Source organism: Arachis hypogaea, chromosome 16 (genome assembly GCF_003086295.3).
Source record: "Arachis hypogaea cultivar Tifrunner chromosome 16, arahy.Tifrunner.gnm2.J5K5, whole genome shotgun sequence".
Classification (NCBI taxonomy): Eukaryota; Viridiplantae; Streptophyta; class Magnoliopsida; order Fabales; family Fabaceae; genus Arachis; species Arachis hypogaea.
Window position 1 is genome coordinate 80,530,073 of NC_092051.1, and position 25,838 is coordinate 80,555,910.

A 25,838-nucleotide genomic window follows, 5' to 3' on the forward strand; every position below is an offset into this window, starting at 1 on the left:
CATTCCTGCCATTGGAGCAAACAACTTTGAGCTGAAACCTCAATTAGTTTCTCTGATGCAGCAGAACTGCAAGTTTCATGGACTTCCATCTGAAGATCCTTTTCAGTTCTTAACTGAATTCTTGCAGATATGTGATACTGTTAAGACTAATGGAGTAGATCCTGAAGTCTACAGGCTAATGCTTTTCCCTTTTGCTGTAAGAGACAGAGCTAGATTATGGTTGGATTCTCAACCCAAAGACAGCCTGAACTCTTGGGATAAGCTGGTCACGGCTTTCTTAGCCAAGTACTTTCCTCCTCAAAAGCTAAGCAAGCTTAGAGCTGATGTTCAAACCTTCAGACAGAAAGAAGGTGAATCCCTCTATGAAGCTTGGGAAAGATACAAACAGTTGACCAAAAAGTGTCCTTCTGACATGCTTTCAGAATGGACCATCCTGGATATATTCTATGATGGTTTATCTGAGCTATCGAAGATGTCACTGGACACTTCTGCAGGTGGATCCATTCACCTAAAGAAAACGCCTGCAGAAGCTCAAGAACTCATTGACATGGTTGCTAATAACCAGTTCATGTACACTTCTGAAAGGAATCCTGTGAGCAATGGGACGCCTATGAAGAAGGGAGTTCTTGAGGTTGATACTCTGAATGCCATATTGGCTCAGAATAAAATATTGACTCAGCAAGTCAATATGATTTCTCAGAGTCTGCATGGAATGCAAGCTGCATCCAACAGTACTCAAGAGGCATCTTCTGAAGAAGAAGCTTATGATCCCGAGAACCCTGCAATAGCAGAGGTAAATTACTTAGGTGAACCTTATGGAAACACCTATAACTCAACATGGAGAAATCATCCAAATTTCTCATGGAAGGATCAAAAGCCCCAACAAGGCTTTAATAATGGTGGAAGAAACAGGTTTAGCAATAGCAAGCCTTTTCCATCATCAACTCAGCAACAGACAGAGAACTCTGAACAAAATGCCTCTAATTTAGCAAATTTAGTCTCTGATCTATCTATGGCCACTGTAAGTTTCATGAATGAAACAAGGTCTTCCATTAGAAATCTGGAAGCACAAGTGGGCCAGCTGAGTAAAAGGATCAATGAAATCCCTCCTAGTACTCTCCCAAGCAATACAGAAGAGAACCCAAAAGGAGAGTGCAAGGCCATTGACATAAGCGCCATGGCCGAACCTGTGAGGAGAGGAGAGGACGTGAATCCCAAGGAGGAAGACCTCCTGGGACGTCCAGTGATCAATAAGGAGCTTCCCTCTGAGGAACCAAAGGACTCTGAGGCTCATCTAGAGACCATAGAGATTCCATTGAACCTCCTTATGCCCTTCATGAGCTCTGATGAGTATTCCTCTTCTGAAGAGAATGAGGATGTTACTGAAGAGCAAACTGCCAAGTTTCTTGGTGCAATCATGAAGCTGAATGCCAAATTATTTGGCATTGATACTTGGGAAGTTGAACCTCCCTTGTTCATCAATGAACTAAGTGATCTGGATCAACTGACATTGCCTCAGAAGAAACAGGATCCTGGAAAGTTCATAATACCCTGCACCATAGGCACCATGATCTTTAAGGCTCTGTGTGACCTTGGTTCAGGAATAAACCTCATGCCCCTCTCTGTAATAGAGAAACTGGGAATCTATGGGGTGCAAGCTGCTAAAATCTCACTAGAGATGGCAGACAGCTCAAGAAAACAGGCTTATGGACAAGTAGAAGATGTATTAGTAAAGGTTGAGGGCCTTTACATACCTACTGATTTCATAGTCCTGGATACTGGAAAGGAAGAGGATGAACCCATCATCCTGGGAAGACCTTTCCTGGCCACAGCTAGAGCTGTGATTGATGTTGACAGAGGTGAATTATTCCTTCAATGGAATGAGAACTCCCTTGTGTTTAAAACTCAAGGATCTCCCTCTGCAACCATGGATAGGAAGCATAAAAAGCTTCTCTCCAAGCAGAGTCAACCAGAGCCCCCACAGTCAAACTCTAAGTTTGGTGTTGAACTCCCATATCCAAACTCTAAGTTTGGTGTTGGAGAGTTTCAACAAAGCTCTGCACATCTGTGAGGCTCCATGAGAGCCCACTGTCAAGCTATTGACATTAAAGAAGCGCTTGTTGGGAGGCAACCCAATGTTTATCTAATTCTTATTTTTATTGTTTTTCATGTTTTCTTAGGTTCATAATCATGTGGAGTCACAAAATAAATAGAAAAATTGAAAACGGAATCAAAAACAGCAGAAGAAAAATCACACCCTGGAGGAGCATCTGTCTGGCGTTCAGCGCCAGAACAGAGCATGGTTCTGGCGCTGAACGCCCAAAATGGGCAGCTTCTGGGCGCTGAACGCCAGAACAGGCATGGTTCTGGCGTTCAACGCCAGAAATGGCACACAAATGGGCGTTGAACGCCCAAAATGGCCACCAACCTGGCGCTGAACGCCCAGAGTTGGGTACAAAGGCATTTTTATATGCCTAATGGGTGCAGGAATGTAATTCCTTGAACACCTTAGGATCTGTGGACCCCACAGGATCCACTCAGGATCTGTGGACCCCATAGGATCCCCACCTACCTCCACTCACTTCTTCTCACCACTCTCTTTCACACAACCCCATAAACACTCTTCCCTAAAAACCCCTCACCAATCACCTCAATCTCTCTTCCCCACTAAACCTTCACCACTCATATCCACCCACTCTTCCCAATAAACCTACCTCATAAACTCCACCTACCTTCAAAATTCAAAACCAATTTCCCACCCAAACCCACCCATATGGCCGAACCTTAACCCCCCCTCCATTCCCTATATAAAGACCTCCATTCTTCACCAAATTCACACAACACAACCCCCCTATACCCTTCTTGGCCGAACCACATCACCCTCTCCCTCTCCTCCATTTCTTCTTCTTCTTCATCTATTCTTTTGTTTATTGCTCGAGGGCGAGCAATATTCTAAGTTTGGTGTGGTAAAAGCATAGCTTTTTTTATTTTTCCATTACCATTGATGGCACCCAAGACCGGAGAATCCTCTAGAAGAGGGAAAGGGAAGACAAAGGCTTCCACATCCGAGTCATGGGAGATGGAAAGGTTCATCTCCAAAGCCCATCAAGACCACTTCTATGATGTTGTGGCCAAGAAGAAGGTGATCCCTGAGGTCCCTTTTAAACTCAAAAGAAATGAGTATCCGGAGATCCGACATGAAATTCAAAGAAGAGGTTGGGAAGTTCTAACAAATCCCATCCAACAAGTCGGCATCCTAATGGTTCAAGAGTTCTATGCCAATGCATGGATCACCAAGAACCATGATCAAAGTAAGAACCCGGATCCAAAGAACTATGTTACAATGGTTTGGGGGAAATACTTAGATTTTAGTCCGGAGAATGTGAGGTTGGCGTTCAACTTGCCATACATGGAAGAGAACGCACGCCCCTACACAAGGAGAGTCAACTTTGATCAAAGGTTGGACCAAGTCCTTATGGACATATGTGTAGAAGGAGCTCAATGGAAGATTGACTCCAAAGGCAAGCCGGTTCAACTAAGAAGATTGGACCTCAAGCCTATAGCTAGAGGATGGTTGGAGTTTATTCAATGCTCAATCATTCCCACTAGCAACCGGTCTGAAGTCACTATAGACCGGGCCATCATGATCCATAGCATCATGATTGGAGAAGAGGTGGAAGTTCATGAGATTATACCTCAAGAACTCTACAAGGTGGCTGACAAGTCCTCCACCATGGCAAGGTTAGCCTTTCCTCACCTCATTTGCCACCTATGCAATTCAGCTGGAATTGACATAGAGGGAGATATCCTCATTAAAGAGGACAAGCCCATCACTAAGAAAAAGATGGAGCAAGCAAGAGAGCCCAATCATGGAGCTCAAGAGGCACAAGAAGCTCATTTCCATGAGATCCCGGAGATGCCTCAAATGCACTTTCGTCCACAAAATTATTTGGAGCAAATCAACACCTCCCTAGGAGAATTGAGTTCCAATATGGGACAACTAAGGGTGGAACATCAAGAGCACTCCATCATGCTTCATGAAATAAGATAAGATCAAAAAGCAATGAGGGAGGAGCAACAAAGACAAGGAAGAGACATAGAAGAGCTCAAGGACATCATTGGTTCCTCAAGAAGGAAACGCCACCATCACTAAGGTGGATTCATTCCTTGTTCTTGCTTTCTCTGTTTTTCATTTTCTGTATTATGTGCTTATCTATGTTTGTGCCTTCATTACATGATCATTAGTAGTTAGTAACTTTGTCTTAAAGATATGAATGTCCTATGAATCCATCACCTCTCTTAAATGAAAAATGTTTTAATTCAAAAGAACAAGAAGTACATGAGTTTCGAATTTATCCTTGAACTTAGTTTAATTATATTGATGTGGTGACAATGCTTCTTGTTTTCTGAATGTATGCTTGAACAGTGCATATGTCTTTTGAAGTTGTTGTTTAAGAATGTTAAATATGTTGGCTCTTGAAAGAATGATGACTAGGAGACATGTTATTTGATAATCTGAAAAATCATAAAAATGATTCTTGAAGCAAGAAAAAGCAGCAAAGAACAAAGCTTGCAGAAAAAAAAAGAAGAAAAAAGAAAAAAATAGGCGAAAAAAAAAAAAAAAAGAAAAAGCAAGCAGAAAAAGCCAATAACCCTTAAAACCAAAAGGCAAGGGCAAATAAAAAGGATCCCAAGGCTTTGAGCATCAGTGGATAGGAGGGGCCTAAAGGAATAAAATCCTGGTCTAAGCGGCTAAACCAAGCTGTCCCTAACCATGTGCTTGTGGCGTGTAAGTATCAAGTGAAAACTTGAGACTGAGCGGTTAAAGTCAAGGTCCAAAGCAAAAATAAAGAGTGTGCTTAAGAACCCTGGACACCTCTAATTGGGGACTTTAGCAAAGCTGAGTCACAATCTGAAAAGGTTCACCCAATTATGTGTCTGTGGCATTTATGTATCCGGTGGTAATACTGGAAAACAAAGTGCTTAGGGCCACGGCCAAGACTCATAAAGAAGCTGTGTTCAAGAATCATCATACTGAACTAGGAGAGTCAATAACACTATTCAAAATCTGAAGTTCCTATAGATGCCAATCATTCTGAACCTCAATGGATAAAGTGAGATGCCAAAACTATTCAAGAGGCAAAAAGCTATAAGTCCCGCTCATATGATTGAAGCTCTGTTTCATCGATAGTTTGGAATTTATAGTATATTCTCTTCTTTTTATCCTATTTGATTTTCAGTTGCTTGGGGACAAGCAACAATTTAAGTTTGGTGTTGTGATGAGCGGATAATTTATACGCTTTTTGGCATTATTTTTAGCATGTTTTTAGTAGGATCTAGTTACTTTTAGGGATATTTTCATTAGTTTTTATGTTAAATTCACATTTCTGGACTTTACTATGAGTTTGTGTGTTTTTCTGTGATTTCAGGCATTTTCTGGCTGAAATTGAGGGACTTGAGCAGAAATCAGATTCAGAGGTTGAAAAAGGACTGCTGATGCTGTTGGATTCTGACCTCCCTGAACTCAAAGTGGATTTTCTGGAGCTACAGAACTCGAAATCGCGCGCTTCCAATTGCGTTGGAAAGTAGACATCCAGGGCTTTCCAGCAATATATAATAGTCCATACTTTGGGCAAGAATTGATGACGTAAATTGGCGTTCAACGCCAGCCTTCTGCCCAAATCTGGCGTCCAGCGCCAAAAAAGGATCCAAAACCAGAGTTGAACGCCCAAACTGGCACAGAAACTAGCGTTAAATTCCACAAATGGCCTCTACACGTGCAACACTCAGGCTCAGCCCAAACACACACCAAGTGGGCCCCGGATGTGGATTTATGCATCAATTACTTACTCATGTAAACCCTAGTAGCTAGTTTATTATAAATAGGACCTCTTACTATTGTATTAGGCGTCTTTTAGACCATCTTTGGATTACCTTATGATCTATTGATCTCGTTTAGGGGGCTGGCCATCTCGGCCATGCCTGGACCTTTCACTTATGTATTTTCAACGGTAGAGTTTCTACACTCCATAGATTAAGGTGTGGAGCTCTGCTGTTCCTCAAAGATTAATGCAAAGTACTACTGTTTTCTATTCAATTCTTCTTATTTCGCTTCTAAGATATCCATTCGCACCCAAGAAAGTGATGAAGGTGATGATTATGTGTGACGCTCATCATCCTTCTCCCTTATGAACGCGTGCCTGACAAACACTTCTGTTCTACATGAAATAAGCTAGAATGAGTATCTTTTAGATCTCCTAACCAGAATCTTCGTGGCGTAAGCTAGAATGATGGCGGCATTCAAGAGAATCCGGAAAGTCTAAACCTTGTCTGCGGTATTCCGAGTAGGATTCAATGATTGAATGACTGTGACGAGCTTCAAACTCGCGAGTGCTGGGCATTAGTGACAGACGCAAAAGGAGGGTGAATCCTATTCCAGCATGATCGAGAACCGACAGATGAATAGCCGTGCCGTGACAGGGTGCGTGAGCATATTATTCACTGAGAGGAGGGGATGTAGCCACTGACAACGGTGATGCCCTTGCATACAGCCAGCCATGGAAAGGAGTAAGACTGATTGGATGAAGATAGCAGGAAAGCAGAGGTTCAGAGGAACGAAAAGCATCTCCATTCGCTTATCTGAAATTCCTACCAATGATTTACATAAGTATCTCTATCCCTATTTTATTATATAATATTCGAAAATACCATTATCACTTTATATCTGCCTGACTGAGATCTACAAGGTGACCATAGCTTGCTTCATACCAACAATCTCCGTGGGATTCGACCCTTTAAGGTATTACTTGGACGACCCAGTGCACTTGCTGGTTAGTTGTATCGAAGTTGTGACAATTATGTATTGAGATCAGCGCACCAAGTTGCTCACGTTGCTAGGGATTGTTTGAGCCTGGATATCACAATTTCGTGCACCAGAAGGAAACAAGGGTGGCGCATGCATTGAGTGGGAGTGTCTTGGGTTCGAAACTTGGGGGATGCCTTTGGCCAATTTTTGGCTTATTTCCTTTGTGAGTAGCGCTCCCCCAATCCCCCTTGCTCATGAGTTCGAACCTTGTAGCCTTTACTAGCAAACTTCTTCCTTGAATTTATTTTTGAGTGAAGCCCGATAATGCTCTTGACAAGAGCGGAGCATCATTCTTCTCCCCTTTCTTTCTTGGTTCAAAAGTGTGCTCCGCTCTCAAGGAGAGCGTAGCATCCAAGCCTTTCTTCCTTAGCTCATTGTTGTGCTCCCAGTAGAGTATTGTGGCTTTCCTCCTTCATTGTGCCACGCCTCTTTGTTTCTTTTTGATGCACGGAAACTTGTCTCTCAATAGATTTCCCTTGGCAAGTATACTGAATTGTCGTCAAGTAAAAACTCACAATAGAGTGAGGTCGAATCCCACAGGGATTGATTGGTCAAGCAAATTTAATTGGAGGAATATTCTAGTTGAGCTAAGCAGAATTTGATTTGAGAATTGCAGGAAATTAAATGGCGAGAAAGTAAATGGCAGAAAATATAAATGCTGGAAATAAAGAACTGATTGTAAATGATAGAAAGTAAATTGCAGAATCTTAAATGAGGAATGGGGAAGATGAGCATAAAAGTAAATGGCAGAAAGTAAAGAGAATGGGTAAGATCAGAAATGGGGAGTTCATTGGGCTCAGGAGATGTTGTATTCTCCGGATCTAGTTCATTTTCATCTCTTCCTCAATCAATGCATTCATTGATCTCCTTGGCAATCTTAAGTGATTGAATTCCAATTCCTTGGTAATTCAATCTCTCAAATCTTGATCAATAGCCAATTCCTTGGTCTAATTGCTCATGAGAAGAGATGAAGTATGGTCACTGATTATACCACATGTATTTCCAAATCAAAGTATTGGGGGAATTATATGTCACTATATCCATCCAAACCCCAATTTGGTCCAACATGAGAAAGCATTTCTAGCATGATCTCTTCATTCCTCTTCCAAGGTTCCGAAGAGATCCAAGTATGAATAGCTTCTTTTCCAAGACAACTACCCAATTGGATGAAGATTGAAAGCTTTCTAGTAAAATCAAGAGAAAAGAAAGAAGAAGAATAATGAAAACTATTATTGATCCATCAAATTACAACAGAGCTCCCTAACCCAATGAAAGGGGTTTAGTTGTTCATAGCTCTGGGAATGGAAAGCAAAGATGGAAAATACATTCTGAAAGTAAAACTAGAAATTGCAGAGAAAGTAAAATTATACAGAGAGTAGTTCTCCCAATGCCCAAAAGCTCCATTTCTAGTTCAAAACTACTCCTATATATACTACTCTTCTGATCTTCTAGTTGGCTCTTCAAGTCTTGGATATGGGCCTTTGGATCTTTGAGTTGAAGCAGTTATCATCTTCAGTGGGCTTAGCTTTGTTTGCAGAAAAAGCGTGAGTTAGGCATGGACGTTAGTTAGGACGTTAGTGGTGTTAACGTTAAGTGAAAATATGGGTTCGAGAACGTTAGTGATGATCACCTTTTTCACTAACGTTCCTAACCCAAAATGGTTCACGTTAACTTCAACGTTAGTGGCACTAACGTTGCCTCTTGGTCCTTCGCAAACATTATTGGCATTCACCTTTTCCAATAACGTTTGCTTGTTGCCCTTCCTCCCTATATTAGAGTCCACGTTAGTGTAGCTAACGTGACCCTTAACGTGGTCATGCCTCAGCTTCGAGAGCGTTAGTGACACTTACCTTTGTCACTAACGCTCCAAACGCCCCTTCCCACGTTAGTGCCTAACGTTAATTGTATTAACGTGACCACTAACATGGTGGTGATTTCCATCTCCAATGTTAGTGACAAAGGTGAGTGTCACTAACGTTGGCTCATCATTTCTTTCCTCCACGTTAGCTTCTACATTAATGTAATTAACGTGGCAACTAACGTGGCTCATAGTGGCTTGGTCCAACGTTAGTGACAAAGGTGAGTGTCACTAATGTTGGCTCTTCCTTTCTCCTCCCATGTTAGAGTTCACGTTAATGTAGTTAACGTGACTCTTAACATGGTCAATTGTACCTTTTGGAACGTTAGTGGTATCCACTTTTACCACTAACGTTGGGGCTTTCTTTTTCCTCCACGTTAGCTTCCACGTTAATGTAGTTAACGTGGACACTAACGTGGGCTATGATGGCTCACGAAGGCATTATTGATGTTCACTTTTCTTATTAACGTTGCAAGCTAGCCTCCATTCCACGTTAATGGTCACGTTAGTTAGACTAACGTGGCATCTTCCTTGCTTCCTTTGTCCTGAAATCAAGCAAGTAAAGTGCATCAAAGCTAGGTTCTAACTTATGAGATCATGCATCATCCATTTTATCATTCAATTCATGCATAATTTTCATAAAATCTTGTAAAATTTACAATGTTTTCTTGAATCAAGATGTAAGTGATTATCCACCCAAAACTTGCTTATTAACTAAGAAAATGCATGAAACTACCCTAAAACAGTAAGGAAAAGATCAGTGAAACTGGCCAAAATGCCCTGGCATCACAACACCAAACTTAAAGCTTGCTTGTCCCTAAGAAAATACTGAAACATGAGAATGATGAATGAAATGACAAGAGAAATGAGTCATTATTGTGGAAGTCATATTCTTGGTTTTATGGGGTTTCATGCATAGCAACTTAGGTTCATTCCTTCACTGGCTTTCAGACCTTTATCATGCCCTGGAATATTCACTTGATTGCACCCTTCGAGACTTTTATTCATTGATCCCTTTGTCTTTTCAAGGTTTAATTGTGTTCTTAGACTAGGTGCTTTGTGAGGGGGCGACTCTTTAAGATAAGCTTTCAGCCAGCCCTCCCGAACCAGTAAGTCCAAGGTGCTGGGTGTTAAGACACCCCTAAGGACTTACTCCCTCAAGTCTCTTTCCCCCATACATACACACCACAGGCACATGGTTTGTTATTTTCTTACTTGAGACCTTGGTGTCTGGTGCACGAAATTGTGATCTCAGGCAACGGTGCCAAAAACTCTATACGCACGTCTTAATAAATCGTTTTTCATTCACAACTTCGATACAACCAGCAAGTGCACTGGGTCGTCCAAGTAATAAACGTAACGTGAGTAAGGGTCAATCCCATGGAGGTTGTTGGTATGAAGCAAGCTATGGTCACCTTGTAAATCTCAGTCAGGCGGATATAAAATAGTTATGGAGTTTTCGAACATAAATAATAAATAGATAGAAAATAAGGATAGAAACACTTATGTATATCATTGGTGAGAGTTTCAGATAAGCGTATAGAGATGCTTTCGTTCCTCTGAACCTCTGCTTTCCTGCTGTCTTCATCCAATCAGTCTTACTCCTTTCCATGGCTGGCTTTATGTAAGGACATCACCGTTGTCAATGGCTACTTTTTATCCTCTCTGGAAAATGGTCCGATGCGCTGTCACTGCATGGCTAATCGTCTGGAGGCATCACCCCTGTCAATGGCGGCATCCTATCCTCTTGTGAAAATGGTCCAAATGCTCTGTCACAGCACGGATAATCATCTGAGGTTCTCGATCATACTGGAATAGGATTCACCCTCCTTTTGCGTCTGTCACTACGCCCAGCACTCGCGAGTTTGAAGTTCGTCACAGTCATTCAATCCCAGAGTCCTACTCGGAATACCACAGACAAGGTTTAGACTTTCCGGACTCTCATGAATTCCGCCATCAATCTAGCTTATACCACGAAGATTCTGATTAAGAGATCCAAGATATACTCATTCAATCTAAGGTGGAACGGAAGTGGTTGTCAGGCACGCGTTCGTGGGGGAATGATGATGATTGTCACGTTCATCACATTTAGGTTGAAGTGCGAATGAATATCTTAGAAGCGGAATAAGTTGAATTGAATAGAAAAACAGTAGTACTTTGCATTAATCTTTGAGGAACAGCAGAGCTCCACACCTTAATGTATGGAGTGCAGAAACTCTACCGTATGAAAATACATAAGTGATAATGGTTCAGGCATGGCCGAATGGCCAGCCCCCATGAAAGTCTAAGATAGCATAAAACTGATCAAAGATGATCTAATACAATAGTAAAAAGTCCTATTTATACTAAACTAGTTACTAGGGTTTACAGAAGTAAGTAATTGATGCATAAATCCACTTCCGAGACCCACTTGGTGTGTGCTTGGGCTGAGCTTGAATGTTACACGTGTAGAGGTCAATCTTGGAGTTGAACGCCAGTTTGTAACGTATTTCTGGCGTTCAACTCTGGCTTGTGACGTGTTTCTGGCGTTTAACTCCAGATAGCAGCGTAGAACTGGCGTTCAACGCCCTTTTATGTCTTCTAAACTCGGCCAAAGTATAAATTATTATATATTGCTGGAAAGCCCTGGATGTCTACTTTCCAACGCAATTGGAAGCGCGCCATTGTGAGTTCTGTAGCTCCAGAAAATCCACTTTGAGTGCAGGGAGGTCAGAATCCAACAGCATCAGCAGTCCTTCTTCAACCTCTAAATCTGATTTTTGCTCAAGTCCCTCAATTTCAGCCAGAAAATACCTGAAATCACAGAAAAACACATAAACTCATAGTAAAGTCCAGAAATGTGAATTTAACATAAAAACTAATGAAAACATCCCTAAAAGTAACTAGATTCTACTAAAAACATACTAAAAACAATGCCAAAAAGCGTATAAATTATCCGCTCATCACAACACCAAACTTAAATTGTTGCTTGTCCCCAAGCAACCGAAAATCAAATAGGGTAAAAAGAAGAGAATATACTATAAATTCCAAACTATCAATGAAACATAGCTCCAATCAGATGAGCGGGACTTGTAGCTTTTTGCCTCTTGAATAGTTTTGGCATCTCACTTTATCCATTGAGGTTCAGAATGATTGGCATCTATAGGAACTCAGAGTTTAGATAGTGTTATTGATTCTCCTAGTTCAGTATGATGATTCTTGAACACAGCTATTTTATGAGTCTTGGCCGTGGCCCTAAGCACTTTGTTTTCCAGTATTACCACCGGATACATAAATGCCACAGACGCATAATTGGGTGAACCTTTTCAGATTGTGACTCAGCTTTGCTGAAGTCCCCAATTAGAGGTGTCCAGGGTTCTTAAGCACACTCTTCTTTTGCTTTGGACCTTGACTTTAACCGCTCAGTCTCAAGTTTTCACTTGACACCTTCATGCCACAAGCACATGGTTAGGGACAGCTTGGTTTAGCCGCTTAGGCCAGGATTTTATTCCTTTAGGCCCTCCTATCCACTGATGCTCAAAGCCTTGGGATCCTTTTTATTTGCCCTTGCCTTTTGGTTTTAAGGGTTACTGGCTTTTTGCTCTTGCCTCTTGGTTTTAAGAGCTTTTGGCTTTTTCTGCTTGCTTTTTCTTTTTCTTTCTATTTTTTTTCGCTAATTTTTTCCTTTTTTTTTCTGCAAGCTTTGTTCTTTGCTGCTTTTTCTTGCTTCAGGAATCATTTTTATGATTTTTCAGATTATCAAATAACATGTCTCCTTATCATCATTCTTTCAAGAGCCAACATATTTAACATTCTTAAACAACAACTTCAAAAGACATATGCACTGTTCAAGCATTCATTCAAAAAACAAGAAGCATTGTCACCACATCAATATAATTAAACTAAGTTCAAGGATAAATTCGAAACTCATGTACTTCTTATTCTTTTGAATTAAAACAGTTTTCATTTAAGAGAGGTGATGGGTTCATAGGACATTCATAACTTTAAGACATAGTTACTAACTACTAATGATCATGTAATGAAGACACAAACATAGATAAGCACTTAACATAGAAAACGAAAAATAGAGAATGTAAGAACAAGGAATGAGTCCACCTTAGTGATGGTGGCGTTTCCTTCTTGAGGAGCCAATGATGTCCTTGAGCTCTTCTATGTCTCTTCCTTGTCTTTGTTGCTCCTCCCTCATTGCTTTTTGATATTCTCTTATTTCATGAAGGATGATGGAGTGCTCTTGATGTTCCACCCTTAATTGTCCCATGTTGGAACTTAATTCTCCTAGGGAGGTGTTGATTTGCTCCCAATATTTTTGTGGAGGAAAATGCATTTGAGGCATCTCCGGGATCTCATGGTGATGAGCTTCATGCGTCTCTTGAGATCCATGAATGGGCTCTCTTGCTTGCTCCATCCTTTTCTTAGTGATGGGTTTCTCTTCCTCAATGGGAATGTCTCCTTCTATGAAAGCTCCAGCTGAGTAACATAGATGGCAAATAAGATGAGGAAAAGCTAGCCTTGCCCCAGGAGAGGGCTTTTCGGCTATTTTGTAGAGTTCAAGGGAGATGACTTCATGAACTTCTACTTCTTCTCCAATCATGATGCTATGGATCATGATGGCCCGATCCACAGTAACTTCAGATCGGTTGCTAGTGGGGATGATGGAGTATTGGATGAATTCCAACCATCCTCTAGCCATAGGCTTGAGGTCCAGTCTTTTTAATTGAACCGGCTTGCCTTTGGAGTCAATCTTCTATTGAGCTCCTTCCACACATATGTCCATGAGGACTTGGTCCAACCTTTGATTAAAGTTGACCCTTCTAGTGTAGGGGCGTGCATCTCCTTGCATCATAGGCAAGTTAAACGCCAACCTCACATTTTCCGGACTAAAATCTAAGTATTTCCCCCAAATCATTGTAATATAATTCTTTGCGTTTGGGTTCTTACTTTGATCATGGTTCCAAGTGATCCATGCATTGGCATAGAACTCTTGAACCATTAGGATGCCGACTTGTTGGATGGGGTTTGTTAGAACTTCCTAACCTCTTCTTTGGATTTCATGTCGGATCTCTGGATACTCATTCTTCTTGAGCTTGAAAGGGACCTCGGGGATCACCTTCTTCTTGGCCACAACATCATAGAAGTGGTCTTGATGAACTTTGGAGATGAATCTTTCCATCTCCCATGACTCGGAGGTGGAAGCTTTTGTCTTCCCTTTCCCTTTTCTAGAGGATTCTCCGGTCTTGGGTGCCATCAATGGTAATGGAAAAACAAAAAGCTTATGCTTTTACCACACCAAACTTAGAATATTGCTCGCCCTCAAGCAAGAGAAGAAAGAATAGATGAAGAAGAAGAAGAAAATATGGTGGAGAAGTGGGAGGGGTGTATTCGGCCAAGAAGGGGAAGAGAGGGTTGTGTTGTGTGAAAATGAAGAAGAATGGAGGGCTTTATATAGGGAAGGGAGGGGGGTAAGGTTCGGCCATAAGGGTGGGTTTTGGGTGGGAAATTGATTTTGAATTTTGAAGGTAGGTGGGGTTTATGAGGTAGGTTTATGGGGAAGAGTGGATGGATGTGAGTGGTGAAGTGGTTATAGGGAAGAGAGATTGAGGTAACTGGTGAAGAGTTTTGGGGAAGAGTGTTTATGGGATTGTGTGAAAGAGGGGTGAGAAGAAGTGAGTGGAGGTAGGTGGGGATCCTGTGGGGTCCACAGATCCTGAGGTGTTCATGGGTTTACAACCTTGCACCAAATTAGGCATGCAAAATGCCCTTGCACACAACTCTGGGCATTCAGCGCCAGATTGGTGCTTGTTCTGGGCGTTGAACGCCCATTTATTGCCCATTTCTGGCGTTGAACGCCAGAACCATGCTTGTTCTGGGCGTTCAGCGCTAGCTCTTCTCCAGGGTGCAATTCTGGCATTCAAACGCCCAGATGCTGCCCATTTTGGGCGTTCAGTGCCAGAACCATGCTCTGTTCTAGCGTTGAACGCCAGCCTGATGCTTCTTACTGGCGTTTAAATGCCAGTAAAGTCTTCCTCCAGGGTGTGATTTTTCTTCTGCTATTTTTGATTCTGTTTTCAATTTTTATATTTATTTTGTGACTCCACATGATCATGAACCTAATAAAACATGAAAGAACAAAAAAAATAAAATTAGATAAATAAAAATTGGGTTGCCTCCCAACAAGCGCTTCTTTAATGTCAATAGCTTGACAGTGGGCTCTCATGGAGCCTCACAGATGTTCAGAGCATTGTTGAGACTTCCCAACACCAAACTTAGAGTTTGGATATGGGAGTTCAACACCAAACTTAGAGTTTGGTTGTGGCCTCCCAATACCAAACTTAGAGTTTGACTATGGGGGCTCTGGTTGACTCTGTTTTGAGAGAAGCTTTTTATGCTTCCTCTCCATGTTTACAGAAGGATGACCTCGAGTTTTAAACACAAGGGAGTCCTCATTCAATTGAAGGACTAATTCACCTCTGTCAACATCAATCACAGCTCTTGCTGTGGCTAGGAAATGTCTTCCAAGGATGATGGATTCATCCTCATCCTTCCCAGTATCAAGGATTATGAAATCAGCAGGGATGTAAAGGCCTTCAACCTTTACTAACACGTCCTCTACTTGTCCATAAGCCTGTTTTCTTGAATTGTCTGCCATCTCTAATGAGATTTTAGTAGCTTGCACCCCAAAGATTCCCAGTTTCTCTATTACAGAGAGGGGCATGAGGTTTATCCCTGAACCAAGATCACACAAAGCCTTTTCAAAGATCATGTTGCCTATGGTACAAGGTATTACGAACTTTCCAGGATCCTGTTTCTTCTGAGGCAATGTCAGTTGATCTAGATCACTTAGTTCATTGGTGAACAAGGGAGGTTCATCTTCCCAAGTCTCAATACCAAATAATTTGGCATTCAGCTTCATGATTGCACCAAGGTACTTGGTAACTTGCTCTTCAGTAACATCCTCATTCTCTTCAGAAGATGAATACTCGTCAGAGCTCATGATGGGCATAAGGAGGTTCAATGGAATCTCCAAGGTCTCTAGATGAGTCTCAGATTCCTTTGGTTCCTCAAAGAAAAACTCCTTATTGATCACTGGACGTCCCAGGAGGTCTTTCTCACTGGGAACGTCCTCCCCTTCCTCTCCAGGTTCGGCCGTGTTGACTATGTCATTGGCCTTGCACTCTCCTTTTGGATTTTCTTCTGTATTGCTTGGGAGAGTACTAGGAGGGATTTCAGTGATCCTTTTACTCAGCTGGCCCACTTGTGCCTCCAAATTTCTAATGGAGGACCTTGTTTCATTCATGAAACTTACAGTGGCCTTAGATAGATCAGAGACTAAGTTTGCTAAATTAGAGGTATTTTGTTCAGAGTTCTCTGTCTGTTGCTGAGTGGATGATGGAAAAGGTTTACTATTGTTAAACCTATTTCTTCCACCATTATTAAAGCCTTGTTGAGGCTTTTGTTGATCCTTCCATGAGAGATTTGGGTGATTTTTCCATGAGGGGTTATAGGTGTTTCTATAAGGTTCACCCATGTAATTCACCTCTGCTATTGCAGGGTTTTCAGGATCATAAGCTTCTTCTTCAGAAGATGCCTCTTGAGTACTATTGGATGCAGCTTGCATTCCATTAAGACTCTGAGAAATCATATTGACTTGCTGAGTCAATATTTTATTCTGAGCCAATATGGCATTCAAAGTATCAATTTCAAGAACTCCCTTCTTCTGAGGCGTCTCATTGCTCACAGGCTTCCTCTCAGAAGTGTACATGAACTGGTTATTAGCAACCATGTCAATGAGTTTTTGAGCTTCTACAGGCATTTTCTTTAAGTGAATGGATCCACCTACAGAGGTATCTAATGACATTTTAGCTAATTCAGACAGACCATCATAGAATATGTCCAGGATGGTCCATTCTGAAAGCATGTCAGAAGGACACTTTTTGGTCAGTTCTTTGTATCTCTCCCAAGCTTCATAGAGGGATTCACCTTCTTTCTGTCTGAAGGTTTGAACATCCACTCTAAGCTTACTCAGCTTTTGAGGAGGAAAGAACTTGGCTAAGAAAGCCTTGACCAGCTTATCCCAAGAGTTCATGCTATCCTTAGGTTGAGAGTCCAACCATATTCTAGCTCTGTCTCTCACAGCAAAAGGGAAAAGCATGAGCCTGTAGACTTCAGGATCTACTCCATTAGTCTTAATAGTATCACAGATCTGCGAGAATTCAATTAAGAACTGAAAAGGATCTTCAGATGGAAGTCCATGAAACTTGCAGTTCTGCTGCATCAGAGAAACTAATTGAGGTTTAAGCTCAAAATTGTTTGCTCCAATGGCAGGAATGGAGATGCTTCTTCCATGTAAATTGGAATTAGGTGCAGTAAAGTCACCAAGCATCCTCCTTGCATTATTATTATTTTCGGCTGCCATCTCCTCTTCTTGTTCGAAAATTTCTGAAAGGTGCTTGCTGGATTGTTGTAATTTAGCTTCTCTTAGTTTCCTCTTCAAAGTCCTTTCAGGTTCTGGATCTGCTTCAACAAGAATGTTCTTGTCCTTGCTCCTGCTCATATGAAAAAGAGGGACAGAAAAATAATAATAATAGGGGTCCTTTTTACCACAGTATAGAGGTCCCTGTGTGAGTAGAAGAAAAGAAGAAGAAAAAATTCGAACACAGATAGAAGAGGGGGTTCGAATTTTGGGTGAAATGAAGTGTTAGTAGATGAATAAATAAATAGAAGGAGATAAGAGAGAGAGAGAATTTTCAAAAATAATTTTTGAAAAAGAGTTAGTGATTTTCGAAAATAGTTTTTGAAAAAGGTTAGTAATTTTCGAGAATTAAAATAAAAAATTAAAATAATTAGTTAATTAAAAAGAAATTTTGAAAAAGAGGGAAGATATTTTCGAAAATTAGAGAGAGAGGGAGTTAGTTAGGTAGTTTTGAAAAAGATAAGAAACAAACAAAAAGTTAGTTAGTTAGTTGAAACAAATTTGAAAATCAATTTTGAAAAGATAAGAAGATAAGAAGTTAGAAAGGATATTTTAAAATCAAATTTTGAAAAGATAAGATAAAGAGATATTTTTGAAAAGATATGATTGAAATTAGTTTTGAAAAAGATTTGATTTTTAAAACCACAATTAATGACTTGATTCACAAGAAATCACAAGATATGATTCTAGAACTCAAAGTTTGAATCTTTCTTAACAAGCAAGTAACAAACTTAAAAATTTTGAATCAAAACATTAATTGATGATGTTATTTTCGAAAATTAGGAGATAAAGATAAGAAAAATAATTTTGAAAAATATTTTTAAAATTTTTGAAAAATAAATAAGAGAAATGAAAAAGATTTGATTTTTGAAAAAGATTTTGAAAAAGATAAGATTTTTAAATTGAAAATTTGATTTGACTCATAAAAACAACTAGATTTTAAAAAGTTTTGAAAAAGTCAACTCAAATTTTCAAAATTTATGAGTGAAAAAGGGAAAGATATTTTTTTTATTTTTGAATTTTTAATGATGAGGTGGAAAAACATGAAAAAGACTCAATGCATGAAAATTTTGGATCAAAACAATGAATGCATGCAAGAATGCTATGAATGTCAAGATGAACACCAAGAACACCTTGAATGTCAAGATGAACATCAAGAACTTATTTTTGAAAAATTTTTAATGCAAAGAAAACATGCAAGACACCAAACTTAAAAATTTTTCATGTATAGAAACTATGAATGCAAGAATGCATATGAAAAACAAGAAAAGACACAAAACATGAAAACATCAAGATCAAACAAGAATACTTACCAAGAACAACTTGAAGATCATGAAGAACACTATGAATGCATGAATTTTTCGAAAATTTTATGCAAACTTTAAAACATGCAATTGACACCAAACTTTCAACTTGACTCTAGACTCAAACAAGAAACATGAAATATTTTTGATTTTTGTGATTTTATTAAATTTTTTTTTGATTTTTCGAAAATTAATGTGAAAAAGAAAAATAAGGATTCCAAAATTTTTAATATGAATTCCAGGAATCTTGTGCTCTTTAGTCTAAAGCTCCAATCTGAGGGTTAGGCATGGCTTAATAGCCACCCAAGCTTTAGTATGCTATTACATGCATTGAAGTGATTAGTTGAATCCTCAGTCCAAAGGAATTTGGACATGGCTTCATAGCCAGCCAGGATTCAACAAATCATCATGAAACACTAGAATTCATTCTTAAAAATTCTGAAGAAAAATATATTTTTGAAAAGATTTATTTTTTTTTTCGAAAACAGATGAGAAATTTTTAAAAGGTTTTTGAAAAATTTTTGAAAATAAAACAAAAAGAAAATTACCTAATCTGAGCAACAAGATGAACCGTCAGTTGTTCAAACTCGAACAATCCCCAGCAACGCGCCAAAAACATGGTGCACGAAATTGTGATCTCAGGCAACGGCGCCAAAAACTCTGTACGCACGTCTTAATAAATCGTTTTTCATTCACAACTTCGATACAACTAACCAGCAAGTGCACTGGGTCGTCCAAGTAATAAACCTTACGTGAGTAAGGGTCAATCCCACGGAGATTGTTGGTATGAAGTAAGCTATGGTCACCTTGTAAATCTCAGTCAGGCGGATATAAAATAGTTATGGAGTTTTCGAACATAAATAATAAATAGATAGAAAATAAGGATAGAAACACTTATGTATATCATTGGTGAGAATTTCAGATAAGCGTATAGAGATGCTTTCGTTCCTCTGAACCTCTGCTTTCCTGCTGTCTTCATCCAATCAGTCTTACTCCTTTCCATGGCTGGCTTTATGTAAGGACATCACCGTTGTCAATGGCTACTTTTTATCCTCTCTGGAAAATGGTCCGATGCGCTGTCACTGCATGGCTAATCGTCTGGAGGCATCACCCCTGTCAATGGCTGCATCCTATCCTCTTGTGAAAATGGTCCAAATGCTCTGTCACAGCACGACTAATCATCTGAGGTTCTCGATCATACTGGAATAGGATTCACCCTACTTTTGCGTCTGTCACTACGCCCTGCACTCGTGAGTTTGAAGTTCGTCACAGTCATTCAATCCCAGAGTCCTACTCGGAATACCACAGACAAGGTTTAGACTTTCCGGACTCTCATGAATGCCGCCATCAATCTAGCTTATACCACGAAGATTCCGATTAAGAGATCCAAGAGATACTCATTCAATCTAAGGTGGAACGGAAGTGGTTGTCAGGCATGCGTTCGTGGGGGAATGATGATGATTGTCACGTTCATCACATTTAGGCTGAAGTGCGAATGAATATCTTAGAAGCGGAATAAGTTGAATTGAATAGAAAAACAGTAGTACTTTGCATTAATCTTTGAGGAACAGCAGAGCTCCACACCTTAATCTATGGAGTGCAGAAACTCTACTGTATGAAAATACATAAGTGATAATGGTTCAGGCATGGCCGAATGGCCAGCCCCCATGAAAGTCTATGATAGCATAAAACTGATCAAAGATGATCTAATACAATAGTAAAAAGTCCTATTTATACTAAACTAGTTACTAGGGTTTACAGAAGTAAGTAATTGATGCATAAATTCACTTCCGGGGCCCACTTGGTGTGTGCTTGGGCTGAGCTTGAATGTTACACGTGTAGAGGTCAATCTTGGAGTTGAACGCCAGTTTGTAACGTATTTCTGGCGTTCAACTCTGGCTTGTGACGTATTTCTGGCGTTTAACTCTAGACAGCAGCGTAGAACTGGCGTTCAACGCCCTTTTACGTCGTCTAAACTCGGCCAAAGTATAGATTATTATATATTGCTGGAAAGCGTTGGATGTCGACTTTCCAACGCAATTAGAAGCGCACCATTTTGAGTTCTATAGCTCCAGAAAATCCACTTTGAGTGCAGGGAGGTCAGAATCCAACAGCATCAGCAGTCCTTCTTCAACCTCTGAATCTGATTTTTGCTCAAGTCCCTCAATTTCAGCCAGAAAATACCTGAAATCACAGAAAAACACACAAACTCATAGTAAAGTCCAGAAATGTGAATTTAACATAAAAACTAATGAAAACATCCCTAAAAGTAACTAGATTCTACTAAAAACATACTAAAAACAATGCCAAAAAGCGTATAAATTATCCGCTCATCAGTGTCCAGCACCTCTTTGGGTTACTAAGTGTTCTGTAGCAAAGGTTACTCTTGATAGTGGACTTTCAGCTGATAATCCTGGGTTAGTTAACCCAAGTTATCAAGTGATAAGGCACCCCTGAGAGCTTATTCATCCAAGCATATCCTTTACACAGGAGCACCACAGACACTTGCCTCAAGATTCAACCCTTGGTGCCTAGCCTTATTTCTTACTCTTTTTCTTTATTTCTCAACTTTTATTTTTTCTTTCCCTTTTTCTTATTAGGATCTTGTTATTTAGCTAGTCTCATGGGTTTCATTTCAAGTATATGATTCAGGACAGATAGTTGCCTTCCTACCTTGTTGGTGAACCAACTTAGCTAAGTAATTACTACACCACAAGCTTAAGAACTTACTCCACAAATTGAACCTCACTCTGGTCTTTCATAAAATCTCTTATTATTTGACTTAAAGGACAAGCATACAAGTGAGCAAGGTGAAAACGCAGCAGGTAACTAGGACCAGCACACATGTGACAAAAGCAAAGAAAATAAACATTATATTCTAGTGACTTAATCTGAAGAGTAACTATAAATCAAGGGTACATTCAGACTTCCAATTTGAGCACTCATATGGAATCAAGTAACAATACAACCTTTTGGTGGTGACTTCTAGCTATCCCTTTGTTGTCATCATCCATAGCTTCTGCATCCTTCTTCGCCTCCTTGGATGATGGTGCATTGTTTTCCAGAAGATTGATTGAATTCCTGCAGAGTTGTTGAAAGTTGCTTGTTCCCAAAGCACTTGAAAAATAGTTAGCATGCATGTATGCTTGTGAAATTCTGAACTTAACTTGGTGTGTGAACACCAAACTTAGTTTCTTGCCTAATACACATATTGAATATATGCAAAGAACCTCATGTGCTGTTATTAACAAAACGGTTATGAACTAGAAACTAAACTGATGTTAAGTGGTTTCCCTGATTGGTTGGGGCTAGCAACTTGCCATTGAAGAAGTGTAGTGTGATTCTAACTAAAATCTTTGGTGGAACACCAAACTTAGAATTACACATTCACTCTTGGATTATTTTGGTGTGCAACACAAAACATAGCTCCTCACAATACAAGGAAAACTACTTGTAACTTTTATTGAAATGATCATGAAAAGGATAACCTTAGGTTGGGTTGCCTCCTAACGAAGCGCTCTTTTAGCGTCGCTAGCTCGACGATTCTTCCATTAGTTGAGATGATACTTCATTTTGGGGTTTTCCCCCATGTTGCCCATGTAGTGCTTGGGCTTGGCTATCTTTGAAAAATCTTTAATAAACCTTCTGTAAAAGCCAGCATGCCCTAAAAAGCTCCTAATTGCCTTGACATCACTTGGTGGGGGTAATTTTTCAATGAGTTCCACCTTAGCTCTGTCTACCTCAATGCCTTGATTAGAAACCTTATGGCCAAGAACTATTCCTCCTGTCACCATAAAGTGACATTTCTCCCAGTTCAAGACCAAATTAGTCTCTTGACATCTTTTTAATACCAGAGCCAGGTGATTTAGGCAATTAGGAAAGGAATCTCCGAATACTGAAAAGTTATCCATAAAGACTTCAATGAATTTCTCTATCATATCTGAGAAAATGGAGAGCATGCAGTGTTGGAAAGCTGCAGGTGCATTACATAGCCCAAATGGCATACGCCTGTAGGCAAACACTCCATATGGGCAAGTGAATGAGATTTTCTCTTGGTCTCTCAGATCAGCCACTATTTGGTTATATCCTGAATAACCATCGAGAAAACAGTAATATGCGTGTCTTGCAAGTCTTTCCAGCATCTGATCCATGAAAAGAAGGGGGAAATGATCTTTTCTTGTAGCTTCATTGAGTTTTCTATAGTCTATGCACATCCGCCATCCTGTGACGGTCCTTGTAGGGATTAGTTCATTCTTCTCATTGGGACTACAGTGATTCCTCCTTTTTTTGGGACAACTTGCACGGGGCTGACCCATGGGCTGTCTGAGATCGGATAGATCACCCCTTCTTGCCATAACTTCATGACTTCTTTCTATACCACTTCCTTCATGACTGGATTCAGCCTCCTTTGGGGTTGAATGGATGGTTTGGCATTATCTTCCAACAGTATCTTATGCATGTATATGGCCGAACTGATTCCCTTCAGGTCAGCGAGGGTCCATCCAATGGCATCCTTATGCTTTTGTAATACTTGGAGTAGTTCCTCCTCTTGTTCTTGGCTGAGGGCTGAGTTTATGATCACTGGGTAACTTTCATTCTCTCCTAAATATGCATATTTGATGTTAGGTGGCAGTGCTTTGAGTTCAAGTTTGGGTGCTTCTTTTTTTTCATTCTTCTCTTCTAGTGTGCCTTGAACATGAACCTCTGCTGTTGCAACTTCTTCGCTTGATGCTGATTCCTCTTCTGTTAACCCCTCAAGTTCTTCTTCTTCAAGAGTCTCTTGTAATGCATCTTCCAGTGAATCCAACCTCATACACTCTCCCAATGGTTCTTGTGGGTAACTCATGGCCTTAAACACATTGAATATCATCTTCTCATTGTATAGTCTCATGGTAAGTTCACCTTTTTGGACATCAATGATAGCTCCAGCAGTGGCTAGGAATGGTCTTCCCAGGATGATAGAAGCCTTGGCTCTTTTTTTCATATCCAATACCACAAAGTCTGTGGGGAAGATAAAGTTTCCTACCTTCACTAACAAGTCTTCTACTATGCCGTGAGGAAACTTGAATGATCGGTCTGCCAGTTGCAGGGCCATTTTTGTTGGCTTGGCTTCCTCAATCCTCATTTTTCTCATCTTAGCTACGGACATCAGATTTTTGCTGGCTCCCGAGTCACATAGAGCCTTCTCTATTGTGATTTCCCCTATAATACAAGGAATCTAGAAGCTTCCAGGATCTTTTAATTTCTGGGGTAGTTTGTGCTGAATGATGGCACTACATTCTTCGGTTAGTATCACAGTTTTGTTGCTCTTCCAGCTTCTCTTCATGGTCATTAATTCCTTCAAGAACTTGGCATAGAGCGGCATTTACTCTATTGCTTCAGCAAAGGGTATGTTAATCTTTAGTTTCTTGAAGATTTCCAAAAGTCTTGAGAATTGGTTGTCATCCTCCTTCTTCCTCAATTGTTGAGGGTATGGGACTTTCGGAACATATGGCTTCAGCTCTTCTCCTTTTTGATGTGAATTGGAGGTGGGAACTTGAACTTCATCTTGTTCCTCCTTCCTTCCAATTGAGTCCTTCTCTTGTGGTTGCTTGGAGGTCTCCTTCAATTCCTTTCCACTTCTGAGGGTGATAGCTTGACACTCCTCCCTTAGGTTTGGCTCAATGTTGCTGCAAAGGTTATGGCCGGGAGCTTGCTGAAATAAGTAGCCAATTTGTGTCTCAAGTTTCTTGATGGTAGCATCCTGATTCTGCATGTTGGATCGCACTTCCTTTCGAAACACCTTACTATCTTGAATTTTCTTACATATGCCTTCAAGTAGATTCTCGATCCTTGAGAGTCTATCTTCGGATGATGGTGAATTGAGATTGGAGGAATGAGAAGGGCTATTTTGGTTTTGGTATGGATGTTGAGAGGTGTTGTTAGGTAGGTGTTGATATGATCTCTATGTGGAATGTTGGTGAGCTGCATTATTGTTGGGGTTGTGGCATTTCTGATCTTGGCCTTGATCTTGTTGATTTTCCCACCCAAAGTTTGGGTGGTTCTTCCAACCTGGATTATAAGTTTTGGAGTATGGATCATGGTTTTGCCTAGGTGAGTTTCCAATGTAGTTGGCTTGTTCCTGATCACCCTCTGCTTCTTCATTCACTCCTTCTTGAGCTGCTGCTGAGGTGGTGATTGCTGCTATTTGGTTCCTCTCCATCTTCTTGGTAAGGTCAGCCAACTGCTTGGTGATCATCTTGTTTTGAGCTAGCAATGCATCCACGTTGTTTAGCTCCATCACTCCTCTAGTGTTGCCTCTTTTAGAGGCATAGAAGTAGTCATTCTCTGCTACAGTCTCAATGACATCTATGGCTTCTTCAATGGTTTTCTTCTTGTTCAGAGATCCCCCAGATGAGTGGTCTACTGCCTTCTTTGATTCGTAAGAAAGACCCTCATAGAAGATGTGTAACTGCACCCATTCGTAAGAAAGACCCATGCTTCATATAGAGTTTCACCATCTTGTTGCCTGAAGGTTTGTACCTCAGCTCTCAACCTGTTGATCCTTTGAGGAGGATAGAATCTCGCCAAGAATTTATTCACCACAGCTTCCCAGGTTGTTAAACTCTCCTTCGGGAAGGATTCCAGCCATTTAGATGCTTTGTCCTTGAGTGAGAAGAGAAACAAAAGCAGTCTATAGGTGTCAAGATGAACACCATTAGACTTCACAGTATCACATATCCTCAGGAAGGTGGTTAGATATTGATTGGGATCTTCTTGGACACTTCCTATGAATGAACAGTTGTTCTGAATGAGGGTGATGAGCTGTGGCTTTAGTTCAAAGTTATTGGCATGTATGGTTGGCTTTTGGATACTACTTCCACAGTTTCCTGGGTTTGGATTTATATAAGAGCCCAGAACTCTTCTCTCTTGCCTAGCATGATGCACTGGACCTTCTCTGCCATGGTTGTGAGCTTCTTCTTCATGATGATTCTCCATATTCTCATCCATGTCTGGTTCAAAATACTCCTGTTCTTCCCCAGCACCAATGACTCTCTTTCCTCTTGCTTCCCTCCTTAGTCTAAGGAAGGTCCTCTCAGGTTCAGAATCAAAGGAAGTTGAAGCCCCGCTTCTTCTACCTGTCATACAACCAACAAGGCCAAAGCAAAAGGGAGATAGAGAGTATTCTTGTTAAAAATGCTGTTAGTGTGAGTGATACAATATATCAAACAGTTAGTGGGTTAGTGAACTAAATTGTAACAAATAAGAGAACACCACAAACAGGTAGGGGTAAAGGGAAGAAAATAACTGAAACTGAAAGTAAATCAATCAAACAGAAATTAAATCAAACAAAAGAAAAAT

General features: G+C 40.3%; 2 non-coding genes across 2 annotated transcripts; one reads left to right on the top strand and one right to left on the bottom strand.

Moving 5' to 3' along the window:
* Positions 1–310: 310 nt before the first annotated feature.
* Positions 311–418, bottom strand: LOC112760963 (small nucleolar RNA R71). The gene has a single exon (XR_003181375.1). It is a non-coding gene; the product is annotated as a small nucleolar RNA R71 (small nucleolar RNA).
* A 16,214-nt stretch (positions 419–16,632) lies between these two features.
* LOC112760298 (small nucleolar RNA R71) lies at positions 16,633–16,740 on the top strand. Its single transcript, XR_003180746.1, has one exon. It is a non-coding gene; the product is annotated as a small nucleolar RNA R71 (small nucleolar RNA).
* The last annotated feature ends 9,098 nt before the right edge of the window (positions 16,741–25,838 follow it).